Here is a 25,613-nt window from a genome sequence, read left to right on the forward strand (position 1 = left end):
TGACCTTTCGATTAGTAGCCAAGTGCTTAACAATTGCGCCACCAGGGCTCCTTATCTAATACTTAGTCCATATTTAAATCTATCTGATTATCTAAAAAATAATTTTACAGTAAATTTTGTTCCAATCGGGATTCCAATATGGTTTATACATTGTGTTTTGTTGTTATTTCTCTCGTTGTTGTTACGTGCCCTTTAGTTGGTACAGACTCATAGCGACCTTATGTACAACAGAACAAAACACTGTCCTGTCCTGCGCCATCTTCACAATCATTGTTATGTTTGATCCCATTGTTGCAGCCACTGTGTCAGTCCATCTCCTTGAGGGTCTTCATCTTTTTCGCTGACCCTCCACTTTACCAAGCATGATGTCCTTCTCCAGGGACTGGTCCTTCCTGATAACATGTCCCAAGTATGTGAGATGAAGTCTCAACATCTTCTCTTCTAAGGAGCACTCTGGTTGTACTTCTTTCAAGACAGATTTGTTTGTTCTTTTGGCAGTCCACGGTATAGTCTATATTCTTTGCCAACACCACAACTCAAAGGCGTCAATTCTTCTTCTGTGAGCTTTTATTTTGCAGCATGATTTAGTGTGGCTCTTTCATGAAACTTTTCGTTTCAAGGGGAACTTAGCTGATAAACCTTAAAATAATCTTTTTCACTGTTTAACACATGAGACCATTTATGTTAACCATTTTTTATTGTTCTTTAATTTCTACAGGATTTGCAATGTCCTACATGCTATTTTTAATCTGTATCTTGCATCTTGCTGCAAAATGGGGTATTTAATTATCATGAAAAACTAACTAAATGTAAGTATTTCTTAAACAAATAATTTAGAACCATTTTATGAGTCTACTATTCTCCTATTTACATGAGCAGATTCTTAGAGGTAAGCAAAGTTCATCCCTAGAAGAGCAGTTGTTCTTGGGCCACTATCCATATCACTTATAACAGACATTTATCCTGGAATTTACATCTAAAAATCCACATTGGCATTTTATATCCCTTTAGTTTACTTCCTTCATTCAGTATATCTTTTAGACTCACTCACTTCATCCTAGCATTCAAGACTCTCAAAAATCTCACCTAGAGGGAGAATTTCTGTGAAGCTAACAAAACTTAAATTTCTTGGTCCCTTGCAAGGCCCCTTTCAAGACTCTGTTGGGGTCCTAGAAATATGTTCACATGGTCATGTATTTCTGAAAAATGTGCAAGAAGTACTATACTTTAGACATAATCATTTAGTCTCGTTCCACTCTGATTTTGCCTCATGTCAGATGACATTGGAGAGGTCGTAAGTATTTTTATAATCTGGCTAAAGGGAAGCTGACAAGTTATACTGACACTGACAAAGATAACAAACTCACAATTTGCCACTACAAATAAGACATCAATGACACATTTGTTAACGATTGTCAGTGAATTCAAAGAGTATCTAAGATTGGTCATTGCATAAGAAAATTTGAAATGCCAAGACATCTTTTAGCCTTGATAGAAGTTTTACCAAATTTGACAACAACCCCAAAAACTTCCATGACATTAGCTGGAGCAACCTTTTCTAAACTATCAACATTAAAAAATAAATTTCTATCACACTACAGGTAAAAAGGAATGATCTCTTTCTTCTTTTCATAGACATTTATATTATAAAACAAGCCAAAGGAAGTGACAGTTAACAAATACGCAGCCAAAACTTGTATGAAGAAAAGTATTATAGAGATGTTTCAGGCCATGACTTAATAAAAATATGCTACTTTTCTAGACATTGTTATGTTTGTCAGCTTTTTAAAATTTGAAATCTGTTGTGACTTCTTTTCTCATTCTAAATAAATATTTTTGTTCATACCTGATTTTGCATTAATAATTTTATAGTAATTCTCTTCAAGAGGGCCCCCAAATTATCTGAGCTTCAGAACCTACATAATCTAGAATTGTCCCTGATCTGGCCACTGCTTACTTGTCTAAGTTTATCTCCTACTACTTGCCAATGAGTTGGAATCGACTCGACAACAACGGATTTTGTTTTGTTTTGTTTTTTTTGATGCTTGCCAATATGAACTCTCCACGCTAATCAAGCCAGCTTCTATCCATGCTAATCAAGCCAGTTTCCTTTCTATCCCTAACATGCCATGTTGATTCTTGCCTTACCCTTATTCAGCTTAGTTTGCCATCCATCCTTAGTTCACCCAATTATGCAAATTATCATATTCATTCGTAAGATTTATCTCAAATGCCATTGCCTGTAGTAAATTTTTCCTGATCTGATCATCCCTCCCTATACTTTTCTTTGAATCAGCTTTTATTTTAACTTTTTTAGGAGTTCATCTCTCACTAGATTGTGAGTGTCTTAAGAGCAGGAGTAAGTTCCTTTAGGTTAGTGTTCCCTAGAATGTCTGGTACATTATTTTGCTCACTATGGACTTTCAATTTTGTTGTTGATTGAATCACTAAGTGGGTGTCTAGTGAAGTCCTGTATTTAGGACACAGATAAATTCCACTGCTAGAAACTATTGCTTTTACTATCTAAACCAAAACCAACCCAGTTGCTGTCAAGTCGATTCCAACTCATGGTGACTCCATGTGTTGTCAGAGTAGAACTATGCTCCATAGCACTTTCTCTTTTTTATATTGTAATTTATTTTATTGTTGTGTTTTAAGTGAAAGTTTACAATTCAAGTTAGTTTCTCATACAAAAATTTATACACTGTAATGTGACCCTAATTGCTCTCCCTATACTGTGACAGCACATTCCTCCTTTCCACCCCTGATTTCCTGTGTCAATTCAACCAGCTCCTGACCCTCTCTTCCTTCTCATCTCACCTCTGGACAGGAGCTGCCCATTTAGCCTCATGTATCTACTTGAGCTAAGACGCACACTCTTCACGAGTATCATTTTATGTCCCATAGTCTAGTCTAATATTTGTCTGAAGAATTGGCCTCAGGAAAGTTTTAGTTTTGGGCTGACAGAGAATCTGAGGGCCATGTCTTCCAAGCCCCTCCAGTCTCAGTCAAACCATTAAGTCTGTTTTTTCACTAGAATTTGAATTCTCTACCCCACTTTTCTCCTGCTCCGTCAAGGACTCCTGTTGTGTTCCCTGTCAGGGCGGTCATTGGTGGTAGCCAGGCACCATCTAGTTCTTCTGGTCTCCGACTGATGGCGTCTCTGGTTTATGTGGCCCTTTCTGTCTCTTGGGCTAATATTTTCCTTGTATCTTTGGTGTTCTTCATTCTCCTTTGCTCCAGGTGGGTTGGGACCAATTGATACACGTTAGATGGCCATTCAATAGCTTTTAAGACCCCAGACGCCACTCACCAAAGTAGGATGCAGAACATATTCTTAATAAAATTTGTTATGCCAATTGACCTAGATGTCCCCCTGAAACCATGGTTCGCAGACCTCAGCCCCTGCTACTCTGTCCCTTAAAGTGTTTGGTTGTATTTAGGATAGTTCTTAGCTTTGGTTTAGTCCAGTTGTGCTGACTTCCCCTGTAGTGTGTGCTGTCCTTCCCTTCACCTAAGATAATTCTTGTCTACTATCTAGTTAGTGAATAACACTCACCCTTCCTCCCCAACCTCATAACCATCAAAGAATGTTGTCTTCTGTGTTTAAACCTTCGCTTGAGTTCTAAAAATAGTGTTCTTATATATTTGTCCTTTAGTGACTGACTAAATTCACTCAGCATAATACCTTCCGGATTCCTCCACGTTATAAGATGTTTCACAGATTCATCATTGTTCTTTAGCGTTGCCTGCTATTCCATTGTGTGAATATACCATAACTTGTTTATCCATTCATCCGTTGATGGGCACCTAGGTTGTTTCCATCTTTTTGCTATCATGAACAGTGCTGCAATGAACATGGGTGTGCATATATCTATTTGTGTGATGGCTCTTATTTCTCTAGGATATATTCCAAGGAGTGGGATTGCAGGATCATATGGAACTTCTATTTCTAGCTTTTTAAGGAAGTGCCAAATCGATTTCCAAAGTGGTTGCACCATTATACATTCCCATCAACAGTGTATAAGTGTTCCAGTCTCTCCACAACCTCTCCAGCATTTATTATTTTGTGATTTTGGATTAAGGCTAGCCTTGTTGGGATGAGACGATATCTCATTGTAGTTTTGATCTGCATTTCTCTAATGGCTAATGATCATGAGCATTTCTTCATCTGTCTGTTAGCCGCCTGAATGTCTAATTTCGCAAAGTGCCTGTTCATATACTTTGCCCACTTTTTAATTGGGTAATTTGTCTTTTTGTTGTTGAGGTTTTTCAGTGTCTTGTAGATATCAGAGATTAGACACTTGTTGGATTTGTCATAGCCAAAATTTTTTTCCCAGTCTCTAGGCTGTCTTTTTACTCTTTTGGTGAAGTCTTTTGTCAAGCATAAGTGTTTGATTTTTAGGAGGTCCCAGTTATCTAGTCTCAATTCTGGTGCTCCTGAATTGTTACTTATGGTTCGTATTGTGTTTATGCCATGTATTAGGGCTCCTAGCATTGTCCCTAATTTTTCTTCCATGATCTTTATCGTTTTGGATTTTATATTTAGGTCTTTGATCCATTTTGAATTAGTCTTTCTGCACAGTGTGAGGTATGGGTCCTGTTTCAGTTTTTTGCAGATGGATATCCAGTTATGCCAGCAACATTTGTTAAAGAGGTTGTATTTTCCCCAATTAATGGACTTTGGACCTTTGTCAAATATCAGCTGCTCATAGGTTGATGAATTTATGTCTGGATTCTCAATTCTGTTCCATTGGTCTATGTATCTATTATTGTATAAGTACCAGGCTGTTTTGACTACCATGGCAGTATAATACGTTCTAAAATCAGGTAGTATGAGGCCTCCCATTTTCTTTTCCTCTTGAGTAATACTTTACTTATCTGGGGCCTCTTCCCTTTCCATATGAAGTTGGTGATTTTTTCTCCATCTCATTAAAGAATGCCTTTGGAATTTGCATTGGGATTGCATTGTATCTGTAGATTGCATTGGGTAGAATTGACATTTTCACAATGTTGAGTCTTCCTATCCATGAGCAAGGTATCTTTTTCCACTTACGCAGGTCTCTTTTGGTTTCTTGCAGTAGTGTCCTGTAGTTTTCATTGTATAGTTCTTTTACGTCTCTGGTTAGATTTATTCCTAAGTATTTTATCTTCTTGGGGCCTATTGTAAGTGGTATTGATTTGGTGATTTCCTCTTTGAGGTTCTCTTTGTTGGTGTAAAGGAATCCAACTGATTTTTGTACATTTATCTCGTATTCTGATACTTCGCTGAAATCTTCTATTAGTTCCAGTAGTTTTCTTGTGGATTCTTTGAGGTTTTCTGTGTATAAGATCATATCATCGGCAGATAGATACTTTGTTTCTTTCCCTACCAATTTGGATGCACTTTATTTCTTTTTCTAGCCTAGTTGCTCTGGCTAAGATCTCCAGCACAATGTTGAATAATAGTCATGATAAGGGGCATCCTTGTCTGGTTCCTGTTCTTAAAGGGAATGCTTTCAAAGTCTCTCCATTTAGGATGACGTTGGCTGTTGGCTTTGTATAAATGCCCTTACTTATGTTGAGGAACTTCCCTTCTGTTCCTATTTTGTTGAGAGTTTTTGTCATGAATGGGTGTTAGACTTTGTAAAATGCCTTTTCTGCATAGATTGGTAAGATCATGTGGTTCTTGTCTTTAGTTTTTTTAATGTGATGGATTACATTGGTTGTTTTTCTAATGTTGAACCATCCCTACATACCTGGTATAAATCCTACTTGATCATGGTGAATGATTTTTTTTTGTTACGTTGCTGAATTTTATTCGCTAGAATTTTGTTGAGGATTTTTGTGTTAATGTACATGAGGGATATTGGTCTGTAATTTTCTTTTTTTGTGGTGTCTCTACCTGGTTTTGGTATCAAGCTTATGCTGGCTTCATAGAATGGGTTTAGGAGCAGTCTATCCTTTTCTATACTCTGAAATACTTTAGTAGTAGTGGTGTTAACTCTTCTCTGAATGTTTGGTAGAATTCTCCAGTGAAACCGTAGGGGCAGGAAGCATCAAAAGAAGATGGAAGGAATACACAGAGTCACTATACTGAAAAGAATTGGTTTGAACTGCCGACCTCTCAGTTAGCAGCCGAACACTTAACCAATTCTCAATCAAAGCTCCTTTGATTACTAATAGGACAGCATAATAACACACAAGCCAATGATAACAGCATTGGTGACAATAATACAATTAGACATTGGTGGATGGCAGCAGGTAAGCTACAAAGATAGACTAAGAGTTCTATTTTCTTTCGTAAGCAGTCTTTTACAAAAGTCTTATGGCAATTTGGCCATTGAGCAATTATCAAGTCCTTTTGGCAAATAAAGGGAGCCTTTGGTAGTTACAAGTTGGTGGAACTATACATTTCATCCCCCAAAACCTCACCATCAGGTGATATGTTATGTTGAAAGTAAGGTTTAGACCAAATTCTGTCATGTGTTAAAAATATTTTAAGCACAAAAAATTTGTGACTGCACGTAACTCAGGTTTCTTCCCGCTCTCTGCCATACAGAATACTTATAACACTTTGAGGAAAAGACTTACTCCCAGGCAGATGCAATGATATTCTTACAGCAGCAACAGCAAATGTGGTAGTTAAATCAGGCGATAGAGTCCTCTGGGAAGCAGAGGCATACGTAATAAATGCAGTTTTAGACACTGAGCTCTGCACAGAGGATCATAGGTTGTTGGGCTTGCCAGATTTTCATTACTGGTTCTTGTAAGGGCAGTGGGGCCTGTATTGTCATTTTAACCAGCCATGTCTCTTCAATACCACCAATGAAAGATATTTCAAACATCTCTTATTCTAATTATAAACTCTCTGGTGTAAATTTTGATAATCTTTGAAATGCTAAATAACCATTTCTGTTTTGTTGAGTCCAACTTAAGTTACTTCAAATGCTGATTAACTGCCCCTAAAACGTAGTTGTCTTCATTGACAAACATATTTATATCTCACTTTTTATATGGAAGTATTTTTAAAGTAAAATATCCCACAATATAACAACTCAATAGTATTAGTTGTTATATTCAATACAGTAAATGGGAATGGAACCTTTAACGTGTGAAATAGAACTAGTTTGTGGTTGTGATTGTCGTGTGTCATCGAGTCAATTCTGACTTTAGTTAAAGGAAAATCCAAGTATCGTATTAATTTCCAAACCCTAGTCACTCTGTGAAAGAAAAGATTTTTAGGAAGAACTGTTTACTTCTTTCTGGTCATCAGTTAACAGAAGCCGTAACCTTCATGGATCTTTAAGTCACGTTGGAGAAATTAGTGTTTAATATAGCTTTACTTACTGAATAGACAGGAATGGTCCAAAATATTGATTAGTGATACTATTATGACGACTGCTAATATTTTAAAAAGAAGGGAAACAATGAAAATGAAGAGCTCTCCCTCTGGTTTTACTTGTTTATAGTAGGAACAGCATGGTGTACCACCAAAACGTAAAAAGCACTCAGCCTTGCTCTGCCACTAATGAGCTGTGTGTTCATGCACAAGTCACAACTTCTATGTATCAACTTCTTTATCTGTAAGATGTAGATCATACCCACTCTCCCTAACTGGAAAAACTGTTGTGGAAAGAAAATGAAGTTATAGATGAGGACAGGTATTGAAAAATCTAAAGGTGTTATGCTAATATAGACTTCTATTATTATTCATATTCTCTCTTGGCTTGATTCCTAATAGGGGAGCACAATAACACAGGAACCAATAACAGAATTAGTGACAATAGTACAATTAGACATCAGTGAATGGCAGCAGGTAAACTACAAAAAAGTATCAGCATATATAGGTCATTCATTTTTTATAAATGTCAAAGAGGAAGAAACTTCTCTTTTCTTCAACTGAAAGCTGATTATATTATTTTTAGAACTGTAATAAGCTATTCACTAGTTTTTCATCTTCCACTTTTTAAAAAAGTACTATATTTATATCCATAATACAAGTTTAGCAAATGTATTTTCTTGATGTTTTTTAGTCTTTTAGGGTACACCCATCAGAGCCAACCATGCAGAGTAGGTAGCTGAATACAAGCTGTGCTTTGAAAAGCTCCAAAGGGCTCCTCTTCCTCAAATCTCACTCCCAACTTCTTGAAAAGGCCAAAACAATTAGCACCAACTTTTTAGAGTTCCCTTAAGAAGATTTTGACTAGCTTAGATGTTCTCTTACACTGAATTAGAAATTCATTAGCAACCATAACAGCAGGGATTTGTTTTCCTGTTAACTTAGTATCAGGAGAAATTGCCCTGATATAGTGATGACAAAATGAGTGGAAAAATGTAGATACAGCTCTAAAAATGAGGTTCTGTTATGATCTAGTAAGATGCAAGGAAAGCAGATGTGAAGAGGTACTTGAAAACACCAAAGAAACGATGGTGAGGTATGGTGAACAGAGGACCAAACTGACATACTTCACCATTTGCCTGAGATAAACTCTGAGAACAGAGTGAAGAAATCAATTGGCCTTAAAAAAAAAAAACTCTATTTGCCTAAAGAACAACAGTGAAATATTCACAAGCATAAAAGAAGAAAATCTTCTCAAAGTGATGAAATGATAGAAAACCTGAGTTTGCAAATCAAAAGGCTTCACTGTTCCATGAAAAGTTTATAATGGCAAAAGATACCGTGATATTCCTCATTACTTAACTTTTGAGATGGAGAAGAAATACTATAGACATTCAGATAAAAGAAGAAGGCCACTGAAGCATTGGTATATTTTTGGCTACAAGAAACAGAATAATTGGCTTGAGGTGGTTTAAAAATTGATGTTTTTTTGTTTTTTATTTTAATTTTTATTTCCACACATTACAATATACTGCTCCAGCTGCTTCGAATGATCTTCAGCAAAATTTTATTTGTGTGTGATATGAATGATATTGTTTGATAATTTCCACATTCGGTTGGATCACCTTTCTTAGGAAGAGACATAAATATGGATCTCTTCCAGTCAGTTGGACAGGTAGCTGTCTTCCAAATTTCTTGGCAGAGACGAGTGAGCACTTCCAGTGCTGCATCTGTTTGTTGAAACATCTCAATTGGTATTCTGTCAATTCCTGAAGCCGTGTTTTTAGCCATTGCTTCAGTGCAGCTTGGACTTCTTCCTTCAGTACCACCAGTTCTTGATCATATGCACTGAAGGCATTGGAGGAAAACAAGGCTCTAGGAATTGATGGAATACAAATTGAGATATTTCAACAAACAGATGCAGTGCTGAAAGTTCTCACTCGTTTATGCTAAGAAATTTGGAAGACAGCTCAGTGTCTAAAACTGCATTTATTACGTATGCCTCTGCTTCCCAGAGGACTCTATCGCCTGATTTAACTACCACATTTGCTGTTGCTGCTGTAAGAATATCATTGCATCTGCCTGGGAGTAAGTCTTTTCCTCAAAGTGTTATAAGTATTCTGTATGGCAGAGAGCGGGAAGAAACCTGAGTTACGTGCAGTCACAAATTTTTTGTGCTTAAAATATTTTTAACACATGACAGAATTTGGTCTAAACCTTACTTTCAACATAACATATCACCTGATGGTGAGGTTTTGGGGGATGAAATGTATAGTTCCACCAACTTGTAACTACCAAAGGCTCCCTTTATTTGCCAAAAGGACTTGACAATTGCTCAATGGCCAAATTGCCATAAGACTTTTGTAAAAGACTGCTTACGAAAGAAAATAGAACTCTTAGTCTATCTTTGTAGCTTACCTGCTGCCATCCACCAATGTCTAATTGTATTATTGTCACCAATGCTGTTATCATTGGCTTGTGTGTTATTATGCTGTCCTATTAGTAATCAAAGGAGCTTTGATTGAGAATTGGTTAAGTGTTCGGCTGCTAACTGAAAGGTCGGCAGTTCAAACCAATTCTTTTCAGTATAGTGACTCTGTGTATTCCTTCCATCTTCTTTTGATGCTTCCTGCAACGTTTAATATTTTCCCCGTAGAATCCCTCACTATTGCAACCTGAGGCTTGAACTTTCTCTTCAGTTCTTTCAGCTTGAGAAATGCTGAGCATGTTCTTCCCTTTCGGTTTTCTATCTCCAGCTCTTTGCACATTTCATTATAGTATTTTACTCTGTCTTCTCGAGCCGCCGTTTGAAATCTTCTGTTCAGCTCTTCTACGTCATCATTTTTTCCTTTTATTTTAGCTACTCGACGTTCAAGAGCACGTTTCAGAGTCTCTTCTGACATCCATTTTGGACTTTTCTTTCTTTCCTGTCATTTTAATGACCTCTTGCTTTCTTCATGTATGATGTCCTTGATGTCATTCCACACAACAACACAACAACAACACATTCCAAGGAGCCCCAAGGAGGCTATTCCAGAATTGGTACAGTGGCTCCATGAACTTGAAGAAAAGACCTGGGCCCTTTCTATTCTTCCATGTCACCATCCTTAGCATGATGTCTTTTGTTCTCAGGTTTGTTCCCTCCCTCACGGTCACATAAGTACTGAATAACCAATTCTCATGTACTCACACAGTCACACTCAAAGCAGGAATGGAGGACAAATACTTTCTCCTCACTTTTCTCTTTTATTATTGAGAAAAACCTTTCTCAGAACACCCCAGCAAATTTCCCCTTACATCTCTTCAGTTAGAACCAGGCAACATGACTACTTTTCAGCTATAAAGAAGTCTGGGGAAGTGAAAACCTGACATTTTCATGCTCTGTTATTAAAGATGGATTTTGATAGCAAGTAAGAAGTGAAAGGGGATTGACTCATAGGTAGGCAACTAAAGTGTCTGCTAGAGTCATCTATCAAAAGAAAAAAGTATAGGATGTTTCTACATTTTTCAACAACATCAGATGTTAAAAATAGACACAATATCAGAAGAATGTTTACATCAAAGAAACAAATTATTTATATATATATGTGTATACATACACACACATAAATGAGCACAAATCATAAGCTCATACTATTTAATAAATTTTCACATAGTGAACACACCTATAGGAAGTATCCACCCAAATTAAGAAATAGAGTATTACCAGTACCCTAGAAGCCCATCTTGTACCCACCTACTCCCAAATGTAACTATTATCTTGACTTCAAATGGCTCATATATTAATTTTTTATATTGCCTCTTCTTCCAGTAAACTTGGGGAATCATTTATTAATTCTAATATTTTATCACTTTTTTCTGTCTAGTGTCATATTTCTTCTGCCGGAATAACTCTAATATTTCTCATAGTGTAGGTGGGTTGGCAATTGATTTTTTTAGTTTTTGTTGGTCTTAAAAATTCTTTATCTTTCCCTTATTTGTGAAAGATATTTCACTTGGCATAGAATCATGGATTAGCATTTTTATCATTAATTACTTTAAAAATGTCCTTACAATATTTCCAGCCTTATGAAATTCCTGATTAGAAATATGGTGTAATTATTTTTTTTCTGCGTGTAATGTGTCTTTTTTTCTCTGACTGCTTTCATGATTTTCTCTTTATCTGTGATTTTCAAAAGTTTGAATATGATGCATGTAGTGTGTCTAAGTATGTTATTTTCTGATATTTGTTTTGAATCATATTCCCTGAGTTTTTTGGATATGTGGTTCGGTATCTCTATTTTTAGGAAATGTTCACCATCATCTCATTAAATAGTCTTCTCCCACATTGTTTCTCATTTCTCTTTCTAGGATTCCAGTTATTTGTATGATACATCTTTTGATATTGTCCTATTATCCCAAAGCTCTTGGATGTTCTGAGCTTTTTGTTTGTTTTAACCTTTTTTCTCTTTGTGTTTCAGTTTGGCGAATTTCTATTAACCTATCTTCAAGTTCACTAAATTGTTTCATTAATTTTGTCTAGTCTACTGATGAAAATTTCTAAGATATTTTTGTCTCTGTTGATCATGATTTTTACTTCTAGCATTTTCATTTGATCTTATTTTGTAGTTTCCATCTCTCTGCTAAAATTACCTAGGTATGTCATCAGTTTTTCCACTAGAGTATGAGTCAGGAAACTACAGCTCACTTTCTGTTTTTGTAAATAAAGCTTTATTGGAACACAGCCATGCCCATTTGTTTACATATTGTCTATGCTTGCTTTTATGCTACAATGGCAGAGTTGAATAGTTGTGAGAGAGACCATAAGGCCCACAAGACCTAAAATATTTATTATATGGCCTTTCAGAGAAAAAGTTTGCTGACGCCTAAACTAAAGCATTTAAAATATTAATCACAGATATTTTAAATTCTTTGTCTGATAATTCCACCATTTGAGTCATATTTGGGTCTGGTTCTGTCGATTGCTTTGTCCTTTGATAGTGTGCTTTTTCTTTCTTTTTTTTTTCCTTGCTTCTTTTTGTGTTGTATATGTTTTTGTTGAAAGCCAGACATTGTAAGTCAGACAGTAGAGACTAAATAATATTTACTCCTAGAAATGAGCATACCTATTCTTTTTCTAGTCATTTATTTGAGTTGAGTTTGGGTTTTGTTGTTGTTATGATTATCCTCAGTTCACCAAAGTTTTCAAATTCCTTTAGTGGTATCTTGTTCTTAGAATGGAGGTTGGTTTATTGGAAGTTTTTCTAATGTTTGTTTCACTCTCAGCTTTGTATCTACCACTTACACTTTCTCCTTATTCTTGCTTCTCTACTAGAATTAGATTGCTGTTACTAGTTACTCACCACTTGGAAGACTGATGGAGTGGGAAACAGGGATATTCTTTGTTATTCTAGATCATCCTTAGTCTTATGTAGGTGATGTATTCCTGGATCTTGGAGCCGGATCTTTCCAGTGATCCTGTTCCTTCTGCAAGCAGCAAGGATCGCTATTAATTTGGACCCAAGATGGTTGCTTACCCCTACTCCAAAAGTAATTTTTTTTTCCTGTTCCCTTCCCTAAGGTTCAGTTGGACTTTGACCAATTTGACCAGCCCTGAGATTCACAGGGTTTGGTGTCCTTGCTTTGATGTCTTAAGGCTTTTGTTACATAGGGGAGATAGAGGAGAAGGATTCAGATGGAACTTCATGCCTTCCTTCAGAAGTTTTCATTCCATTTCCCTAAACCTGCACCAAAAATTTGAAATGAAAATACTAAGAGAGTTTCCCTCATTAGGGTAAATCACAGTGGAAACACTAAGGGAAGTTTTGCTACCAAAAGACTAGTTGCTCCATTGTGCAAGGGAAAATGGGTATAATTAATATTTTGGGATGTTGTTGTTGTTAGGTGCCGTCGAGTCAGTTCCAACTAATAACGACCCTGTACAACAGAATGAAACACTGCCCGGTCCTGCACCATCCTCACAATCGTTATTCTTGAGCCTATTGTTGCAGCCACTGCGTCAATCCATCTCATTGGGGGTCTTCCTCTTTTTCTCTGAACCTCTACTTTACCAAGCATGATGTCTTTCTCCAGGGATTGGTCCCTCCTGATAGCATGTCCAAAGTATGTGAGATGAAGTCTCACCGTCCTTACTTCTAAAGAGCATTCTGGCTGTATTTTTTCCAAGATAAAGTTGTTCATTCTTCTGGCAGTCCAAAGTATATTCAATATTCTTTGCTAACACCATAATTCAAAGGCATCAATTCTTCTTCGGTCTTCTTTATTCATTGTCCAGCTTTCACTTGCGTATGCTGCAATTGAAAATACCATGGTTTAGGTCAGGAGTACCTTAGCCCTCAAAGTGACATCTTTGCTTTTGAACACTTTAAAGAGGCCTTTTGCAGCAGATTTGTCCAATTAAATATAGCATTTGATTTCTTGACTGCTGCTTCCATGGATGTTGATTGTGCATCCAAGTAAAATGAAATTCTTGACAACTTCAGTAATTTCTCTATTTATCATGATGTTGTTTCTTGATCCAGTTGTGAGGATTTTAGTTTTCTTTATGTTGTGGTGTAATTCATACTGAAGACTGTAGTCTTCGATCTTCATCTCGAAGTGCTTCAAGTCCTCTTCACTTTCAGCAAGCAAGATTGTGTTATCTGCATATCGCAGGTTGTTAATGAGTCATCTTCCAATCCTGACACAGAGTTCTTCTTCATATAGTCCAGCTTCTTGGATTATTTGCTTAGCATACAGATTGGATAAGTATGGTGAAAGGACACAACTTCAGCTTTACATCATTGGATGTTTTAAATTCTTTGATAATTCTAACATTTGAGTCATATTTGAATCTGGTTCTGTTGGTTGCTTTGTCCTTTGATAGTATGCTTTTCTTTGCTTCTTTAACACCTTTTCCTTTCTTCTTACAAAGCTGTTCCTTGAACACCTTTCCTGATTTTAAACCATACAGGATCCCCTTGTTCTATTCGAATGACTGTCTCTTGTCTATGAACAGGCTCTGCATGAGCACAATTAAGTGTTCTGGAATTTCCATTCTTCACAATGTTATCCATAATTTGCTATGATTCACATAGTCGAATGCCTTTATGTAGTCAATAAAACACAAGTAAACATCTTTCTGGTATTCTCTGCTTTCTGCCAAGTTCCATCTGACATCAACAATGATATCCTCCATTCCACGTCTTCTTCTGAATCGGGCTTGAATTTCTGGCAGTTCCCTGTCTATGTACTGCTATAACCATTTTTTTATTTTTTGGTTTTCTTTTTTCCTTCATGTACTTCTTAGTTTCTTTATTTACCTTGGTCAAGTTGTGCTGACTTCACTCATATTTGGGATTGCCTTTCCTATCACAAAAAGTAATAAGTATCTACTGTCTAGAAATTGATTTCCCCTCTCTCTCCCTCTCATCCCTGGTAACCATCAAAGAACTTTGCTTTCTGTGTCTATATTTATACTCGACTTTTTATAATAGTGGGACCATACAATATTTGTCATTTTGCAACCATTTTTGAATTATCTTAAGCAAATTTTACTATCTTGTGATATTCATAATATTGTTTGATAAATTCTGCATCCAGTTGAGTCACCTGTCTTTGGAATAGGCACAAATATGGATCTTTTCCAGTCTTTTGACTAGGTAGCTGTCTTCCAAGTTTCTTGGCATAGACAAGTGAGTGTTTCCAGTGTTGCATCCATTTGTTGAAACATCTCAATTGATATTCTATCAATTCCTGAAGTCTTATTTTTTGTCCATGCCTTCAGTGCAGCTTGAACTTCTTCCTTCAGTTCCATCAGTTCTTGATCATATGCTACCTCCTGAAATGATTCAACATCGATCAATTATCTTTGGTACAGTGACTGTGTATTTTTTCCATCTTCTTTTGATGTTTCCTGGTGGTTCAATACTTTGCCCATAGAATCCTTGAATACTGAAACTCGAGGCTTGAATTTTTTCATTAGTTCTTTCAGCTTGAGAAATACCAAGAGTGTGTTCTTCCTTTTTGGTTTTCTAACTCTAGATCTTTGCACATTTCATTATAATACTTTACTTTGCCTTCTCTAGCCGCCCTTTGAAATTTTCTGTTCAGCTCTTTTACTTCATCATTTCTGCCTTTCACTTTAGCTACTCTACAGTCAAGAGTAAGCTTCAGAGTCTCTTCTGACATCCATTTTGGACATTTCTTTCCTTCCTTATTTTTTTTAAAACAGAAGTAAACATCTTTCTGTTATTCTCTGCTTTTAGCTAAGATCCCGCTGATATCAGCAGTGGATAGCAGTGGAACATTATAAAGATTACAGTCTAGAAAACCCTATGGGTCAGTTCTATTCTGTCCTTTAGGGTTGCTATGAGTCAAAATCGACTCAATGGCACCTAACAACAACAGCAGCAGCATCCTTTAGTAGAGCGTGATGGAGTCCTCTGGTGCCACAAACTGTTAAGTGCTTGACTACTAGCCAAAAGTCAACAGTCTGAATACACTCAGAGGCTCCTCAGAAGATAGGCCTTGCGATCTGCTCCCAAAGGTCACAGGCTTGAAAACTCTATGGAGCAGTTGTACTTTGCACACATGGTGTTGTCATGAGTCAGAATTGACTGCGACTAGCAACAAAAATAATAAAGTATATGCTGGAGATCTTCTGCATTTAATTACTGATCTAAGCATTCATGTATTTCAAGAAACTTTGTTTATATTATTATTTTTTAATTTTTAAAATATTTTTTGCTCTCTTCACCAGTTATACAAATTACGTATATGTTAGATCTCATCATTTGTCTCTCCTAATTAGCTCTCATGTCCTATAGCAACTTTAAAACTTGTATTCTTTTTCGTTTCATTTTGTTACTCTCTTTAAGCCAGTCTTCCATGTCCTTAACTATTTTTTCCACATGTGTCTATTGTTCTTTGCTGCTTTGTATCAGGCTTTCTTTTTAATATCAATTTTATTTTTCTCTTTGTTTTTCTTTCATGCTCTACCAGCTCACAGGTTAAGTCTTTTTTTTTTTTTTAATGATTTTCTTTTTGAACCCTTGAATATTTTGAGATCTAATTTGAAATAAAATATTTATTCTTTAAATTGATAGATTGGAAGGTTTTTGGTTTGATATATTTTATTTGTGGCATAAATCTTCTGCTATGAGTGGATTTTTTTCTGTTTTTCATTCTTTTTCTTGCATACAGTTGGTTTCAGTGAGGAAAATAAAGTAGAACCTATTCTTTACTATCTTTAACACATCTGAACACCTAAAAACTAACCTATATGACCGCATAGAACGAATCCTCGAATAAAAGGGGGAAGTAGTTCTGAGTCCATGAAAGGAAACAGGCTGAACTGACATTGTGCTCCTGGGACTTAAAGATGCCCTACATGGTGTCTATGTTTATGAATTTTAAGAGCTGAGTGTTAAGAGATGCAGACTTGGAACTCTACAATGTGCACTTTTTTTGGGTGGGCTTAGCATTTGGGGAATGCAACTGTCACTCTATAATGAACTTCAATGGCTGTACATATATTGTGTTGACTAAATCTAAAGTACATAGAACAGTTTTTGTTACATATAGTATGTGCTCAATTTATGTTAATTATTAAAGTAAAAATTGCCTTTCTTAAGCCATTGTACAGATAGCAGCTATTTATAATTATAAGACCTATCCTACACATTAACATTTTGTGGCAGAAAAAGTCAATGAAAGTAATTACCTAATCATGTTTTGTTTCTTTTCCCTAATTTGATTCTTGGAACTAAACTACATAAGGCCTTTGGGGCTCTTATACATTTTAAAGAATAGAGATGCCCTCAAGAGTTGAAAGATTCTTTCTTAACAAAGCAAGCAGGATTCAAGTGATAATTGGATAAATGAAACAGATTTGACTTTATTTACATACAGTGTTTATGGAGTTCATATTAATTACACTTATAAAAGCAAATATTCTAGAAATACAGAGAGAAAAAAACAAATGTAATAATATTTGGAGACTTTAAAACTCTTTTTTGTTGATAGATCAAGACAACAAAAAAATAAAGATGAAGGATCTTAATACATTAATTACTAAGGTTTAAGATATATAATTTTATCTCTACATATTTGATTCCTACACATAAATAAAATTAATAATATTATAATAAATTTATGCAATAAATTTAAATAAAATATGAGTAAAATTAGTTAACACAATTATACACACACAAAATGCACCTTTTTCTCAACCAACCATGGGAACTTTACACAAGTTTATCATATATTAGGCCACAAATAAAACCTAAATAAGTTCCATAAAACTGAGTAACACAAATTACAGTAAAGTTAAAACAAAAATATAAATTGAAACATAAATATCAAAAAAAGTAAACTTAGAAGTTAAAAATAACAACTTTTCCAAATATGCATTCATTCATTCACTATAGTTTTAATTGCATAATAATTATAAAATTTAAAAACAATCCAAAGTAATATGGCAAAAGCAGACCTCAGAAAATTTCACAACATGAAAATATTTAATTATCAAGCAAAAAGGCTGACAGAGGTTAATAAACAATCTAAAAAACCCTTTGCCATCGAGTCGATTCCAACTCATAGTGACCCTATAGGACAGAGTAGAGCCGCCCCATAGAGTTTCCAAGGACCGCCTGGTGGATTCTAACTGCTGACTATTAGGTTAGCAGCCATATCTCTTAATCACTATGCCACCAGGGTTTCCAATCAAGAATGTAGATAATAAAAATTTTAAAAAAAAAGAAAAAAAAAACACAAAGTATAAAATTCAAAGTTAAGGAATCAAAAAATTAGAGAAAAAAAGTTATATTTCACTAATGAATATTTGGATAAAATGTATTTCATCAAGAAAAACAAGAAAATAGCAGTAAACAAAGTTAAGGATACGAAAGATGAAATAACCTATAGAGAAAATTAAAACAAAGTTTGTATATAATCTTTTCCTAAAAGATTATAAATAATTAGAATTTATTTAGTTCCTATATATATAATTAATTAGTTTTTATATAAATGCGCCCTGGTGGCACCAGTGGTTAAGTGTTTGGCTGCTAACCAAAAGGTTGGCAGTTCGAATCCAGCAGGCACTTCTTGGAAACTCTATAGGGCAGTTCTATGCTGTCCTATAGGGTCGCCATGAGTCAGAATTGACTTGAAAGCAATGAATTATATACATACATACATATATATATATATCTATATATATGAGAAGTATCAAAGTTGACTATGAAAGAGATTGGCAAGCTAAACAAAACAATTACTGTCAATTTGAAGAATGAGTCATAGAAGAATCCCTCAGAAAATACTAGCTCAAATAATTTCATAAATGAATTCCCTCAAAATGTCAAGAAAATATAATTCCAATATTTGAGGCTTATATGATGCCATATACAAAAATTTACTATGTAACATTTTTAAAAAATTAAATGAATGAAGACATACACATTATTCATGGATAGAAGACTTAAAATCTTAAAGATTAAATCAATACAAAAGAAATTGCAGATACATATACATTCATTGGAATTTGACAGCATAATTTTAAAGACCAACAGAAAGAACTGAAAAAATGAGAATAAACAAAAAAAATCTCCAAAGCAAAGTTTATTAGTATGAATTCTATCAATTTTCTATGCTATTAATATGTATTATTAATACATATCAGTGTACCACATGTACATGCATCAATGGAACAGATTATGGATACCAAAAATAGTGTGTGTGTATCTCAGAATTTTGCATATAGCGGAGGAGACATTTCTAACCAGTGGGAAAACAAGGACTTTTTAATGAATGACGACAAGACTGCTAAGCAGTCATTGTAGAAAATGTCAAGTTAGATATATTCTGTATTCCCTAAATGACTCTAAATTGTAGGCTGGGTTCTCTAGAGAAGCAAAACCAGTAAAGCATAGAAATATATACAGACAGAGAGATTTATATCAAGGAAATGGCTCATGCGGTTGTAGAGGCTGGAATGTCCCATGTCCGTGGATCAGGATAGAGGCGTCTCCTGATTCACATAGCTGCAGGGGCTGGTGAACCCAAGATCGGTAGGCCAGAGAGCAGGGCTGTTGTTCACAGGCTGTGAAGATCAATGAATCCTGAGATCAGCAGGCAATACAGCAGGTAAGCTGCTAGCTCAATTCCCAAGAACCAGAGGTCAGATGAACAGGAGCCAGCTGCAGGATTCAGAATGAGTAAAAGCCCCAGAGCCTTGCCTGAATGTCTGCTCACACTGATGCAGGACACACACCCAAGGAAAGTCCCCTTCAACTGAATGGCTACTCACAGCAGATCCCATCATGGGGGTGATCACGCATCAGATCTCAACAGGGAAGTGATCACAACACCACACGACTGCCAAAACACTGAGAATCATGGCCCAGCCAAGCTGACATACAATCTTAACCATCACAGGTAGTCAATTTGAATAAGGTCAATATTTTTATTAACCCTGTAGAGAAGGTCTTTTTAAAGAATATCATAACATACAAAAACATAAAGGAAAATATTTAAATACATTAAAATATTCTACAATGAATAAAACGTCTATAATCTATATGTGACTCCCCCACCATACCCTGCTCCTCCACCATGCTTACCTATAGATCAGTTTCTATGCATTGTCACGCTCTAAAAGAACATAAATACAATGACAAATGCATTAATATATCATGTGTCATCTACTGACTGTTCTGTGGGAAGACAACAAACATTGTTGCATTATAATACAGTACAGCAGTATTTTATCCCCAAATTCACTTTAAACATTTTTCTTCTTCCTCTAAGACTGCTACGTAGTCAGTCCCAATTCACTTGCCTCAGCCTCTCTAGGCACTGGGCATTTAACGAAACAAAAGCAAAACAAAAACCTGACAAAAGTCAATTTTTAGGCAAATCAAGACAATTAGCATGAATTATGAGCAGCATTATACTTAGAGGTTAAAAGAAGAGAGGCTGCCCAGACTGCTTTGTTTCAAATTCCGTTAAAGTCATTCAGTGTAGAACTTTTGAAAGGTCAAAAATCTTTTACCTCAGTTTCCCCATCTGAAAATAGGGATAATATTAGAACCTACTTCACAGGGTTGTAGACTAGATTACACAAGCTAATCTGTGTAATGAAATAAGTGCCTGGAACTAAGGCTCTATAGTGTTGTTAGTTGCCATCGAGTGGGCTCCAACTCATGGCAACCTACTTATAGCAGAATGAAATGTTGTCTGATCCTGCACCATCTTCATGATCGTTGGTATGCTGGATCCAGTATTGTGGCTATTAGGTAGTGCCTTCCACCCTAGGGGGTTCATCTTCTAGCATTCTATCAGGCAATATTATGTTGTGATTCATATATAGGGTTTTCAGTGGCTAATTTTTGGAAGTAGATCAACAGACCTTTCTTCTTAGTCTGTCTTAGTCTGGAAAATCTGCTGACACCTGCCCACCTTGGGTGACCCTGCTAGTATTTGAATTACCGAGGGCATAGCTCCAGCATCATAAAGACTATATATCAGCTTTATTTATTATTATTAACACTGTTCCTCAAGCAAGGTGCTTTATAGAAGTTGAAGGAACATTGACAAATGGGGGAAATATTAGTAATATTTCTGTCAGACAGAGTTCTAACAGCCTTAATATAAAAAGAGCTCATAAATTAATAAGATAAAAATGAAGGTTCTGATACAAATATGGGCAAAGGGCAGGAATAGCCAATTCATAAAAGACAAAAAGCATTGTCAATCAGGCGGCCAATGGACATGTGAGGAAATGCTATGATCATTAGCCATTAGAGAAATGCAAATCAAAACTACAATGAGATACCATCTCACCCCAACAAGGCTAGCATTAATTCAAAAAACACAAAATAACAAATGTTGGAGTGGTTGTGGAGAGACTAGAACACTTATACACTGCTGGTCAGAATGTAAAACAGTACAACCACTTTGGAAATCGAAATAGAAATACCATACGATCCAGCAATCCTACTCCTTGGAATATATCCTAGAGAAATAAGATCTGTCATATAAATAGATATCTATGCACACCCATGTTCATTGCAGCGCTGTTCACGAGAGCAAAAAGATGAAAACAACCTAGGTGCCCATCAATGGACGAATGGATAAACAAATTATGGTATATTCACACAATGGAATACTATGCAACGATAAAGAACAACAATGAATCCATGAAACATCTCATAACGTGGATGAATCTGGAAGGCATTACACTGAGTGAAATTAGTCAGTCACAAAAGGACAAATATTTTATGAGACCACTATTATAAGAACTCAAAAAGTGTTTTAAACACAGAAGAAAACATTATTTGATGGTTACAAGGGTAGGGAGGGAGGGAGAGGGGAGTTCACTAACTAGATAGTAGACAAGAATTATCTTAGGTGAAGGGAAGGACAACACACAATACAGGGGAAGTCAGCACAACTGGACTAAACGTAAAGGTAAGAAGTTTCCTGAACACAACAAAATACTTCAAGGGACAGATTTAGCAGGGGCTGTGGTCTGGGGACCATAGTTTCAGGGGACATCTAGGTCAATTGGCATGACAAAGTTTATTAAGAAAATGTTCTGCATCCCACTTTGGTGAGTGGCATCTAGGATCTTAAAAACTAGTGAGTGGACATCTAAGATTCATCAATTTGTCTCAACTCACCTGGAGCAAAGGAGCGTGAAGAACACCAAAGACACAAGGAAAATATTAGCCCAAGAGACAAATAGGGCCACGTAAACCAGAGACTCCATCAGCCTGAGACCAGAAGAACTAGATGGTGCCCAGCTACGACAAATGACCACCTTGACAGGGAACACCAGAGAGTCCCTGATGGAGGAGGAGAAAAGTGGGGGTGTGGAACTAAAATTCTATTAAAAAGACCAGACTTAACGGTCTAACTGAGACTGGAGGGACCCAGAAGACATGACCCCTGGACTCTCTGTTAACCCAGAACTAAAAAGCATTCCCGAAGCCAACTCTTCATACAAAGAGTAGAGTGGACTATAAGACATAAAATGATACTCGTGAAGAGAGTACTTCTCAGTTAAAGTAGATACACAAGACTAAATGGGCAGGTACTGTCCGGAGGTGAAATGAGGAAGGTGGAAAGTGATAGGAGCTGGTTGAATGGACACAGGAAATCCAGAGTGGAAAGGAGAAGTGGGCTGTCACATTATAGGGAGAGCAACCAGGGTCACATAGCAATGTGTGTATACATTTTTGTATGAGAAACTAACTTGAGCTGTAAACTTGCATTTAAAGCACAATGAAAAAAAAGCATTGTCAATAAATATATGAAAAGATCTTAGATCAAAGAATTATAACATGTACAAAACAAACAAAAAACAGCAATGAGATATCATTCGTCATGCATGAGCTTGGCAAACATGAAAAAATAAAAGAGAAAATTACAATATCCAACATTGATGAGAGTGTAAGAAAAGGGACACGTAATCTCACCCTTTTAGAGTTACAAATTAATATAGAATTATACTGATCAAGTAATTCTACTACTGGGAACGTATTGCCAGGAAAAGACCAAGAAAGGAGAAAACATGTATGAAAAATAATACTCTTTGCATTGCTTATAAATGCAAAAAAAAAGTAGAAGAAAGAAAAGGCAAAAACTTAATACCCCTCTATAGAAATTTGAATAAATACATCATGATGCATTCATATTAGAGAATGCTAGGAAGCTATTTAAAAATAACAATGCTTTTATTTATTGAAAAAAATCCATTGACTAGAAAAATGTCCAAAACATAATGATGCCTGGAAGAAACAGCTTGTTAGACAGCATGTAAAATGTGGTAGTTATATCAGGTTGGTAGGATTTCACTGTTCTAAAAAAACTCACATGCACAATTCTTGTACTATCTGAATTTTTGTAAGCATTTATTTGCGGAAACTGGAAAAAAAAAACTAAAGACAACGAAATTGGCTTGGTCTTAAAGTTGTGGCTGTAGAATGAATGTAGAATTTTTAAGACTCAAGTAGTGAGATTAAAGCAGTGCCTGCAAAAAGCTCACTTTCACAGCATTGTTGTTTTTGTTTGGTGCTGTCAAGTCGGTTCCAACTCATAGCGACCCTCTGTACAACAGAACGAAACACTGCCCGGTCCTGCACCATCCTCACAATCGTTGTTATGCTTGAGCCCATTGTTGCAGCCACTGTGTCAGTGCATCTCGTTGAGGGTGTACCTCTTTTTCACTGACCCTCTACTTTACCAAGCAAGATGACACTTGCAAGGAACATCCTGCTGGTGTTCAGCTAGAAATACACCTGTGGCCTTAGGAAAACTTGAAGACCTATAAACCAAAACAAACAAACAAACAAACCCGTTGCTGTGGAGTCAATTCCTACTCATAACGACTTTATAGGACACAGTAGAACTGCCCCAACAGGGTTTCCAAGGAGCAGCTGGTGGATTCGAGCTGCCAACCTTTTGGTTAGGAGCCGTAGTTCTTAACCACTGCACCACCAGGGCTCCGGAAGATATATGAGACTGGTAAAAAACATAAAACATAGCTTAGTTATTGATGACAGCTGCATACTAAAAGAAATTATTAGAAGAAAAGGATATAAAGAAAATAATCTTCCCCTCTTGAATCTAGTTTACTACTAGTTCAAGACGTCACCCTTGGTTAGAGATTATCTAGAAGTAAATTCAGACTTCCAAGTGAATTTAGGAGAAGATGGGTGAGAAGTAAATGAAGGGAATAAAGTATTAATATATTTAATCCCAACAACCACCCTATGAGATAAGGACAATTTTTTTCTCATTTTCCAGAAGAGGAAACTGAGGTACAAAAAGGGTAGGTACTTCCCCAAGTTCATACAATTAAATCCTTAGCCCGAGATGTCTAGGATATTCAGTATGCATCTATACCAGTGCTTCTCAAATTTAATTTGTGGCAAGTAGAAGAATTGGGAAGGCTGACAGAAGTCACAAACTGGTGATACAGAGGCAAATAGATCCAGCTTGTAGATTTGTTTTGCTTGACCGGCAATTTTTTTTGTCTGCTCATTTATTTCATTTTGTTTTTAAAATAAGGTAAATGTGTTTTTTTTAATGCTGTATTATCTTTAATTACTCAAAGACCTCTTCATTCATATCACCTAGAGATCATTTTACCCAGTGCTCTGTTTGACAGCCAGTATCTTGTCTCTATCTTCTGCAATTGTGAGGTAGATACTTTTTCCTTGGGAAACAGAAATCCATGGTTTGTTACCTTTGCCAATAAAGAAAGTGTTGGAAAGCCAAGTGACAAAGCTGTTGCCATTGGCGTCTTTCACATGAACCACATCAAAAGAGCCAGGATGTCTTTCTCTGTTAGTGATCACACCAATTCTTCCCAGGTTAACACTTCCAGTCACCATACACAGATTAGCAGCATTGTACTTGATGAAATAATCTTTCCAGTCTCCAAATCAATCTGAATGGTGTCATTCACGTTGTTGAGGTGGTCAGGGTAGCAGATGGTGTGAACATCATGGGTCACCAGATGAGGGATTCTTTTTGCGTCCACAATAATCTTTCCCACTTCGCACGATTTCTACTTTATCTCCTCAGGTGTAATACAATGAACAGCAAATCGACCCCTGGTGTCATAGATAAGGTAGAAATTCTCTCCGGTCTGATGACATCCATAAAATCAGCAGGGTCGATTATATCACTTCGGATCTTCCCATCAATCTTAATGAACTTCTGCATGCAGATCTTTTTTAACTTCATCTCTTGTCAGGGAATACTTAAGTCTGTTCCAAAAATGATAAGGGAGAGACATTCTCTCAGCTTGTGGGGATGGGTGCATGGGCGAGGAGCAAACACACCAGTCAGTTTGTCCAGAATCCAATGCTTTGGAGCTGCTACATGCTTCAGATGCTTCTTGGGACCATGAGCCATGGCTGTAGTGGGCACAAAAAGAGCAGGCAAATGTTCTAAAATTAGAAAATTTCACATAAAATTTCAGATTATCAGCTTCCCTTGAAAAAAATTCAGATGTGGCAACACAAGACCTTCATTTCTGTATGGCAACCATCTGCCAGGTCTGAATTAGCAGCATGCACTCTCCACTCAGCCTGCCTCACTCCTTTATAATACCTGCTTGGCCGTTGTATATATATCGCAATTTATGGCTTCAGCTATAGAACATAGAAAGAAAATGTTGCTGTTGAGTCGATTCCCACTCATAGCTACCCTATAGCACAGAGTAGAACTGTCCCATAGAGTTTCCAAGGTTGTAATCTTTACAGAAGCAGACTGCCAGGTCTTTTCTCCCGCAGAGGCTACT

The 25,613-nt window shown here is 36.3% G+C and overlaps 1 pseudogene; it reads right to left on the bottom strand.

Annotated features, from left to right (window-relative positions):
• Nucleotides 1-24,450: 24,450 nt before the first annotated feature.
• LOC101356640 (40S ribosomal protein S4, X isoform-like) lies at nucleotides 24,451-25,225 on the bottom strand (annotated as a pseudogene).
• Nucleotides 25,226-25,613: the final 388 nt, after the last annotated feature.

This window comes from Trichechus manatus, unplaced genomic scaffold, assembly GCF_000243295.1.
Source record: "Trichechus manatus latirostris isolate Lorelei unplaced genomic scaffold, TriManLat1.0 scaffold00068, whole genome shotgun sequence".
NCBI lineage: Eukaryota > Metazoa > Chordata > Mammalia > Sirenia > Trichechidae > Trichechus > Trichechus manatus.